General features: G+C 37.8%; 1 pseudogene; it reads right to left on the minus strand.

Annotated features, from left to right (window-relative positions):
* Positions 1-5,248: 5,248 nt before the first annotated feature.
* On the minus strand, positions 5,249-6,122 carry LOC123233945 (annotated as a pseudogene).
* Between the last annotated feature and the right edge of the window lie 3,045 nt (positions 6,123-9,167).

Consider the following 9,167-nt stretch of genomic DNA (forward strand, 5'->3'; position numbering starts at 1 on the left):
CCTCCCATCTCTAGGCCTGACTCTCAATCCACTGAGCTACCCAGCTGCCCCCTGTTTTAAAAGATCATTGCAAAAATGAATACTAAGGAAATTGGCTTTTAGTACATATATACCCAAGTGGTATTGCTTGTCAGTCCTGGAAGGGGAGAGGGAGAGAACATGAATCATGGAACCATGGAAAAATATTTTAAAAATAAAATTATATTTAAAAATATACACAGAAAAGAACAGAAGAATGTTCAGAAGGAGACACAGCCCAACAGGAAGTGTTATTTTTCTATTAAATTTAACATACATTTTTTTAAAATTGTGGTTTCATATTCAATCCTCTTTTTATTGTCCTTCATATACTGAAATTTTATATTTTTACATTCATCATAAAAAAGGCCAAAAATTAAAATATAAACATTTAAAATTTGAATTCAAATTTTAAATGTTTATATTTTAATTAATTTTAATTCATTTAATTCATTTTAATTAATTAAGAAATAAATTGATGTTTCTCAAATGAATAATTTAATTTAAGCATGATATGTGTTAGTATTTGTATCCTTGGGTTTTATTTTTTCTATATGAGTTCTATTTTTTAATTGGCATTCCATTATTATGCTAAGATTAAAAAAATCTTATATTCTCTACTTATCCTATCTTCAAGATCAATATTTTGTATCTATAGTGAATATATTTTCTTTTAATGTTACTGTTTTTGATACTCTTCTTAATTTTCCTTCACTTCTGTATATTTGATGTCCTAACCTATTGTCTTCTCTTTTATTTCTTTAGTGAATCACCCTATTGTACATTCTAATTTTTCTATTCTGCTCATTATGACTTTGCAGCTCAAAAATTCTGCTCTCATAATTCTTATTTTTCTTTTAAATGATTGATGTACGCTGTGGTTGTATGCTCTTCAATTCTACATAATCATCTATCTTATCAGGTGCAGGATCATTTTCTTTTGTTTTACAGTATTTATTCATAGATGCCTGAATTGGTTTAATAGGTCTGGAACCATATTTCTTTCTACTGTTAATGTTTTTCTTGCTTATTTCAAAGTCTCAATCAATTGTTCAAATTTCAATCCTCTCTTTATTTTTTCCCTTTTGCTTACTCTTGATTCTCTTAACTCTCCTCAAGGTAATTTCTTTGAGGGATGAATCTCAAAACATCTCTGCTTCCTCTCAATTCTAGCAAGGTTCATCAGCGAGTTCTCTTCCCCAAGTGATTTTTGGGTAGACAGAACTGATCCTATCTTGATGTTAAGTACTTTCTTTCAGGCTTAGTATAGTGCTACAGAGCACTCATATAATGCGTTTCTTGACCTGGTATCCTATCCAGCTCTCTCTATTACTCAGTTTTTTGGTCCAGCACCAGCAATAACAAGAACTGCAATCTTTGTGCTAATGGATTGATTTTTATAGTTTGGGCCTCTCAGACTCTGAGAAGAGAGGATCAAGTGAGATGTGATAATGAATTCTATTTCAAGCCTAGACACAGCTCCTGCCCCTTTACCTCTGTTACTGGTTTTCCTACATCAGTATTTTTTCACACAGAATGCTTCTCATTGAGGTATTGGTAGTGTGACTCCAGAGAACCCTCCATAGTTTGGAGTACTGCAGAGGTGTGATGGGCTATCTGTTATCTCAATTGACTTCCATAGCCTGAAGCCAGGATCTCTTTTGCACGGGGGAAAAAATGAGGGAACACCAGGTATGGGGTTATGACTTTTGTGGACCTACTTGAACAGTCTTGATGCTGGATATGTAGGGTTTGGGAAAGGGATGCTGAATGAGCTCAGTTAAGAAGTTAATTCATGGGCTTTTTGTTTACTTTTTTTAAAATTCTGGACGTCCTAAATCTTTGAGATAGTTGATGTTTATTTATTTTTGGCAAATGATTTATGTTTTGGGTTGGTTTAAGAGGTTGAGAGGATCAGAGAACATGTCTAATACTCTATTGTGTTTATCATGTGACCCAGGAGTCTATCACTGGAATTTTAACATTTGACCACTCTAATATCATAGTACTTGTAAGATAGGGAGGTGATTTGATTGGTGATTTATTCTCTCTATTCAAAAGTTCTGGAAAATTTTCCTGTATTTTTACTTACCTTGTGAAGTTCATGTAGGTTGTCTTGTTATATTCTTCTGAGAGGCTTATCATGCTTAATTTTTCTCTGTGAATCCCATCTTTCAGATCAATGTATTTTGCTTGTATAGAGATCTTGTGTGTGCATGCATGTGTTTCCTTTAATGTTATTACTTTATGAGTCTCTTCTTCCAGATTGTCAATCACTTCTGTATATTTGCATTCTCAAACAGTTTTTCTCTACTTCTTTAGAGAGACTTGCCACTGTGGATTCAAATTTTTCTATACTGCTAATTAGTTCAGCTGTGCAGGCCATAAAATTCTGCTATTCTTTCCCCTTTTAACTTTTTCTTTCACTCTTATTTCTTTCTTGAGTCATTCAGAAATATCCTTCTGTGATTCTCTGCTCTCTTAGGAATTGAATCTATAGGATTCTATAGATTCTTTAGATCTATATCTATCTATCTATCTATCTATCTATCTATCTATACATACATACATATCTATATATACATATATATATATATATTCAGGTAGTTGGCTAAATTTCCTTTGTCTCTGTTTAGAGATCATGGCCAACATCTTTCCTTTCATTTTTAAATCTTCTATGGGGATTTTTTTCTAATTATCTAGGTGTTTAACTGAGTTTTCTTCTGTGGAAGGCCAATTGGAGAAATAGGGTCGTGGATAGGGCCTTTTTCTGGATTCCCATCATGATCATTATGACTGCTGATACAGCTTTGTGTTTGATCCTGGTAACCTAAGCCCTGAAAAGCTGAGCTACCAGCTGGTTGGCTAAATCCAAAACAACTGATCCCTCCCAAGGCTCATTTTATAATTGGAAGTAAATGAGAGAGAAATAGAGTTTTTAATAGATATTTTATCTGGACCCCATTATAAGATCAACAGCAGGTAATACTGTGTGTGTGATCTTTCTGCACTGCATGTCAGGATGCAGACAGAATGGGTTATTGAAGATAAAAATCTGAAACTCCTCTCTTAGATTCATTTTATGATCCACACCTTTTCTTATTGGAAAGCATTATAATCTGATTTTCTAGGAAGCTTTAAGTTCTTATTAAACCAGCACTTAATGAGTTAACAGCCTTTTTTCACTCAGCAGAGTAAAGCTGTAGCTGTGGGTATATCTCTCTAACAGCTCCAGGTGTCCCAAGGTCATGGAGTGATCTCTATATAATTCCTACTTTTTAGAATTTTCATCAGTAAAGCCTAGAGAAAATGTCTTTGTTATTCAGTCATGTATCATTCTTTGTGAACCCATTTGGGGTTTTCTTGGCTAAGATAATGGAGTAGGTGGTTATTTCCTTCTACTCATTTTACAGATGAGGAAACTGAGGCAAACAAAGTTAAGCAACCTACCCAGGGACATACAATCAATTTGAACTCAGGAAGATAAGTATTCCTGACACCAGGCCTGCTGTTCTATCTACCATACCATCTAGCTGACCTATAAAAAAGGAGAAAATGCCTTGTGTTCTTTCTTATTGATTATATGACACTAAAATAAACTCAAACTCATCTCCTTACCTGCATTCTTTCTTGTTTCCAATCAGTTTTCTATACAGAGGCCAAACTGATATTCCTAAAGTTAATTGTAATGACAGAAGGCCCATATAGCTTGATCAAATCAATCAATTGAACAAGTCCTTAAATTTAGGAAGATTAAAGTGCCTTTTTGTTGAATAAAAATAGAATGTCACAGAAAAGCATTTTCTGAGTCTTTCTTCTATAACGCACCAAGTAGGTTTCTAATCCCCCAGTCTAGAGGCAAGTCAATCTAATGACAGAGAAGTTCTAGACAACCCCTGAGATGGAATCACTTGTGGGGAGTACAGTTTTTCTCTAGTGGAAAGTCAATCTAATGGTAGTTCTATTATGTCTATAGAAAACATAAAATGCATTCTTGTTGAATTTAATTGGACATAATGAACATTTTTAAGGGAAAGTCTCCAAAACTTTTGACTGCTCCTTTTTCTGTATTTCAACAAACATTAAACACTAAATTATCACTTGTGCTAGGTGCTTGTGAAAGTACAAAATTTGGATTATATATGGTTCCTGCCATATGACATTTATAAGGGTAACTAATACTCCATAATACATTTTAAATAAATTAGAGTCATGAAATCCAACTAATTAACTATCCATGGACAAACCACTTAACCTTTAACTTTCATTTCCTCATCTATAAAATGTAATAATAACATTTAAGTTACCTTATAAGATTGTTGGAAGTATCAAATCAAATATGGAATCAAGATACCAACCCATGCTTTTGGATAGCTTGACATTATTGCAAAGGTCTAGGTATTATAACTCAAAGAAGCAATAGAAAAAATTTTCCCCATGCTGTTTCTAGGCAAAACAAGCATCTGCGGAATTTACTGTACTTGTTCCTAAGATATGCCAATAATAACTTAGTCACTTTGTTCTGCTAACCAAACCTGTAGCTTTTGAGACTAGATCTCTTTTAACATTGTACCTCTTGCTCCTAGCACCAAAATAACCCCCCACTTGGTCTTTCATCTCTGTTCCATTCTCAATTTATTCTTTGCCTTCTTAATCCAGATATAAGAATATAAATTGGCAAGATATCCTCAGCTAAGGAATCAAAGTGGCACAATGGACAGGGTGCTGGGCCTGGAGTCAGGAAGAAATGAGTTCAAATCCAAACAAAAGTCAAGCAAAGTATGCCTGGTAAATCTTTTTTTTTTTTTTTTTTTTGGTCAGGATGGATGTTTTATTTCAACAGATATCTTTGTTTTTGTTTGAAAAACAAAAACAAACAAAAACAAGACAAAAACAAAATCCAGAATTCAACCAGTCATCTCGCCCTATTAGGAAGTCAAGTTCCCAATCTAGAATTCAAGAGTTGTTTTCTGGAAGAGTTACTCTCAGAGTCTTTGCTGGCCCCAAGAAAGATGGAAGCTGCAATTTCCAAATTTTATTATGAAAATGAAATTCAATGTGTTCATTCTCAAGAAGGTGATGGCTGGGGCCCTAGGGAAGAAGGTCCTGGACTTGAAACTGCTGGGGGCCCCAAAGGTGTTAGCTAGGAAGGGTAAGTCCAGGCCACCTGGTACTGGGAAAAGGGGAAGATGGGATCCTTGAGGAAATCATCAGTTCCAGAAGTCTAGAATCAATATTTGGCTTGGGTCTGCCGACGGCTGAGCTAGTTCTCTGACCAGGTATTCTTCAGCTCCCATTTTTGCTCCTTAGCCTGGTGAATTAGATATGTGATTTGGTGTTTTTGCCTCTATAAAGTTAATCTCCCTTCCTTGGTTCCTCTTGCCCTGAAGCCACTCGAATACTTCATCATCAATGAAAGAGGCATCTGGGCTAATCTCCTGGGAGGGAGCTAAGGCTGGATCAGATTCAGGGTAGTAGCCCGTAGTATAATAATAAACGCCAATGGCATTAGCGTCACCATATGTAGGGAACTGGTTATAGAGTTGACTGCTGTAGTCCTCCCCAGGCTTAGGCACCCAAGGAGCCCTACTTAAGCCAGCCACCATCTTGAATTCAAGGGGAACATTGGCCGCATTGTCCTGGAAGGTGGGATCTGGCTCTGTGCCTGGGGGTGGCTCTTCAGAGGCAACAGGGACAGGGTAAGGATATGGCTCAGCTCCAGGAGGCTCAGCCTTGTCTGGAAGGGAGAAGAAGTTCTCAGGGGCTACTTCCTCATCACTGTCATCCTCCTCTTGCGTGATCTGTTTTGTCACCTGTAGAGCAGCACTTTTGGCAGCTACTTTGATGGCTGAGGGTGATGGGGTAGTAGTGGTGGCACCCAAAACAGGTATAGAAGAGGAAATAGAAGAAGCAGATTTGGTCTTGGGGGCTGGTTTGGAGAGCTTGGTGTCAGCAGAGCCATAGGTGGATTTTCGAGAGGAAGCATAGGGCAGGAGCAATCAGTTAGTCTCTTTTGTGGTCAGGTTTTTGGGTTGGGGAAGCAAAGCTGATAAACCTGTCCCTTCACCAGATCCCAGGGTCTCAGCATTCCAACATTCCTCCATGAACTAGAAAAGGTCCTTTGCCGGACACTCTCTTCCACTAAAGACCCCAGCTGACTGAGATGCCTGGTACATCTTTTTTATTTTATTTTTTTAAGATTACATAATTTAATCTTTTTTTTAACATTTAATATTTTTTATTTTTTAGAAAAGTTTACTTTCCCCTTCACCCCCTGAACTGCCCTCCCCCCCATAGCCAATGTGCATTTCCACTGGTTTCAACATGTGTCATTGATCAAGACCTATTTCCAAATTGTTAATAGTTGTATCGGTGTGGTAGTTTCGAGTCTACATCCTCGCCTGGTACATCTTAATAAATCTTTCTCTTCTTCTTCCCTCCCTCCCTCCCTTCCTCCCTTTATCTCTTCCTCCCTTCCTTCCTCCCTTCCTCCCTACCTTCATGCCTTCCTTCCTTCCTCCCTCCCTCTCTTTCTCCCTTCCTCCTTGCCTCCCTTCCTTCCTTCCCTCTTTTCATTCCTTCCTCCTTCCCTCCCTCCATTTTTTCCTTCTTTCCTTCCTGTCTTCCTTCCTCCCTGCCTTCCTTCCTTCCTCTCTGCCTCCTCCTCCCTCTCTTTCTTCCTTCTTCCCTCTCTTACTTCCTTCTTCCCTCTCTTACTTCCTTCCCTCTTTTCATTCCTTCTTCTCTGCCTCCCTTCCTTCTTCTCTGCCTCCCTTCCTTTCTTCCCTCTTTTTTCCCCTTCCTCCTTCCCTTCCTTCTTCCTTCCCTCCCATCCCCTTCTTCCTTTCCTTCCTTCCTTCCTCCCTCCCTCCCTTCCTTCTTTCCTCCCTCCCTCCCTCCCTCCCTCTCCTTTCCTACATTTCTCCATAATTCTTTTCTTCATTCCTATTTCTTTCTTGTTAACAAGAAATAAATAATTTCCCTAACTAAACCTTAAAAAATGTAGAATACTAAGTCAATCATAATAATCAATGTAAACTATTTTATAAAAATGAAGTGCTGGGGTTAAGGTGGCGGCAGAGTAAAAAGCAGTTGCTTAAGCTCTCCTAACCAAAACATACAGGACTCCTCAAGGGGACATAAAAACAAATCAAGATGAAAGAAGGGACCCCACAACAGGGTGCAGCATTGAAGGTACTTGGAATTGGGGCATTTCCATGGTATAAGGGGGTAAACTAGCTCTACTAAAACGTGAGCTGAGCAACCCCCTCACCCCCCACACCACCTACAGGGCCAAAGCCAGCACATAAGAGTTAGAGCAAATTTGGGGCACCCATTAAGTCCTTGGCAGAAACCTGGGATCACAGGGCCTGTTCCTGAGAGCAGCAAGACTTAAGACCCCAAGAGGCTAAAGAACACATGGACTTTGAACACAGACCCTGAGCGCAGGCATGGTTGTAGCTGCAGACGCGGATGGGGACCCAGTGCAGAGGGGTGTATGACTGTGGAAGCAGCGCCCTGAGAATGTTAAAGGAGCTTCAGGCAGAGGAACAAGCAAGGGGACTACCAGGAGGCTTGACCCTGAGAATAACTAGACCTGAGATCTTAGGAGCCTATAGACCCCAGACAGACCCTGGGTGTGAGGATAAAGCTGAGAAGGCGCTGGGCTAAAAATGGCAAGCTAGAGACAAGAACCTCAGAAAAGAAAGATCAAGAAGAAATCTTTAACACTCAACAACTTTTACACAGAAAAAATCCAGACAACAGAGCAAACAGCAGAGGAGAACAAACAAGTAATCATATCCAAACCTACCTAAAAAAATGAAAATTGGTCACAAGCTATTGAAGAGTTCAAATCTGAGATTATGAGAAAGATGGTAGAGAACTGGCAAGAAAATAACAGTTTAAAAGGCAGAATTTCACAATTAGAAAGTGAAGCTCAGAAATCAAATAAATTGAAAAGCAAATTGAAGACCAGAAATGACCAGCTGGAAGCCTTGAAGAACCAAACAGACCAGCTTCAAAGGGAAAACCAAAAGATTATAGCCAAAAACCAGTTTCTAAAGGCTAGAATTGGGCAATTTGAAAAAGAAGCCACCAAATCAAAAGAATTGATGAGGAAATTGGATACCAAAATCAAACAGCTGGAAATCAGGATAGACCAAATCAAAAAGGAAAATCAAAAGAAAATAGCAGAAAACCAGTCTCTAAAGACAAGAATCAGGCAAGTAGAAGCCAATGATCTCTCAAGACAACAAGAACAAATAAAACAAAGTCAAAAGACTGATAAAATAGAAGGAAACATGAAATATCTCAATGAGAAATTGACAGGTCTAGAAGAGATAATTTGAGAATCATTGGTCTTCCTGAAAAAGCAGTAATTAATAGAAATTTGGACTCCATACTAAAGGAAATTATTCAGCAAAATTTCCCTGAAGTTCTACAAGAGGGCAGTATAGATATTGAAAGGATCCATTGATCACTCTCTACACTAAACCCTGAAAAGACAACCACCAGGAATATAATAGACAAATTCAAGATCTTTCAAGTAAAAGAAAAAATTTTACAAGAAGCCAGAAAGAGACAATTCAGATATCAAGGAGTACCAATCAGGATCACACAGGATCTGGCAGCCTCCTACAAGACCACAAGGTTTGGAATATGATATTCAGAAAGGCAAGAGAACTTGGTCTTCAACCATGGATCAAGTATGGACATTCAACAAGATAGAAGATTTCTAAGTATTTGCACAGAAAAGACCAGGACTAAATGGAAAGGTCAATATCCAACCACAAAAATCAAGAGAAACATGAAAAGATAAATAAGAAACAGAGGGTAAAGAAAGAAAACTCATATTTTTAAAATTTGCTTCTTTAAGGGCTTTAATAAGATCTAATTATTTGTATTCCTATATGGAGAAATGTTATGTGTAATTCTCTGTAGTGAACTCTATTCACTATTATAGTATCCACCATTATAGTAATTAGAAGGATTATTCACAGGGGGAGGTTGGAGTACTAAATGGTCTAAAATGATAAAGGGGTGGGTGGGAAAGAGGGGGGTGAATAGTAGAGAACACCAAGAGAAACTTGAATGAATAAGAAAAATAGGATATTTTCTTATATACAAAGAGGCATGGGAAAGGGAGA

Source organism: Gracilinanus agilis, chromosome 2 (genome assembly GCF_016433145.1).
Source record: "Gracilinanus agilis isolate LMUSP501 chromosome 2, AgileGrace, whole genome shotgun sequence".
Taxonomy (NCBI): domain Eukaryota; kingdom Metazoa; phylum Chordata; class Mammalia; order Didelphimorphia; family Didelphidae; genus Gracilinanus; species Gracilinanus agilis.